Genomic DNA, 583 nt, shown 5'->3' on the forward strand with positions numbered 1-583 from the left:
AGTTATAACCACGTTGCAATGTTGCTGCAATATTGTTAGGAACTTCCATATGTTATTTAGGTCATAGTTATTTTCAGTCTGCAATGTTTTTTTTTTGCATAATTATTTTCGATATATAATTATATTTAAAAAATTTTGTAAATTAGTTCGTAGCCCTTCTCATTTCATTTAGTTTTGTATTAGTTAGACCGTATTATATCAATTATATATAATTTTTTAATATTATAATTATATTTTACGGTATAGAATTAGAAATATAATTATTATTACTAACATTAATAATAACTATAAAATGATTATTTTATCATGCAATTATAGTCACAAATACCAAATATTTTTTTCTCAGTGCGTACTTAAACATTTATGGATTCTTCATCCACCTGGCGATGCTACGATTTTCGATCGAAAGCTCCTTACCAGATAAAATCCGAAATAAAATTTTCTTTCAAGAAACGGGAGAAATCAATTTTTCACCATTTATTTTCGAAATATTTCGAAACGCACTCTTTTTCGCAAGTCTTTTTCGACGCATTTAAGTTTGCTCCAATAATATTCGAATCTTCCGCGTCGCGCGCGATTCGTC

This window comes from Trachymyrmex septentrionalis, unplaced genomic scaffold, assembly GCF_001594115.1.
Source record: "Trachymyrmex septentrionalis isolate Tsep2-gDNA-1 unplaced genomic scaffold, Tsep1.0 scaffold8, whole genome shotgun sequence".
In the NCBI taxonomy this organism is placed as follows: domain Eukaryota; kingdom Metazoa; phylum Arthropoda; class Insecta; order Hymenoptera; family Formicidae; genus Trachymyrmex; species Trachymyrmex septentrionalis.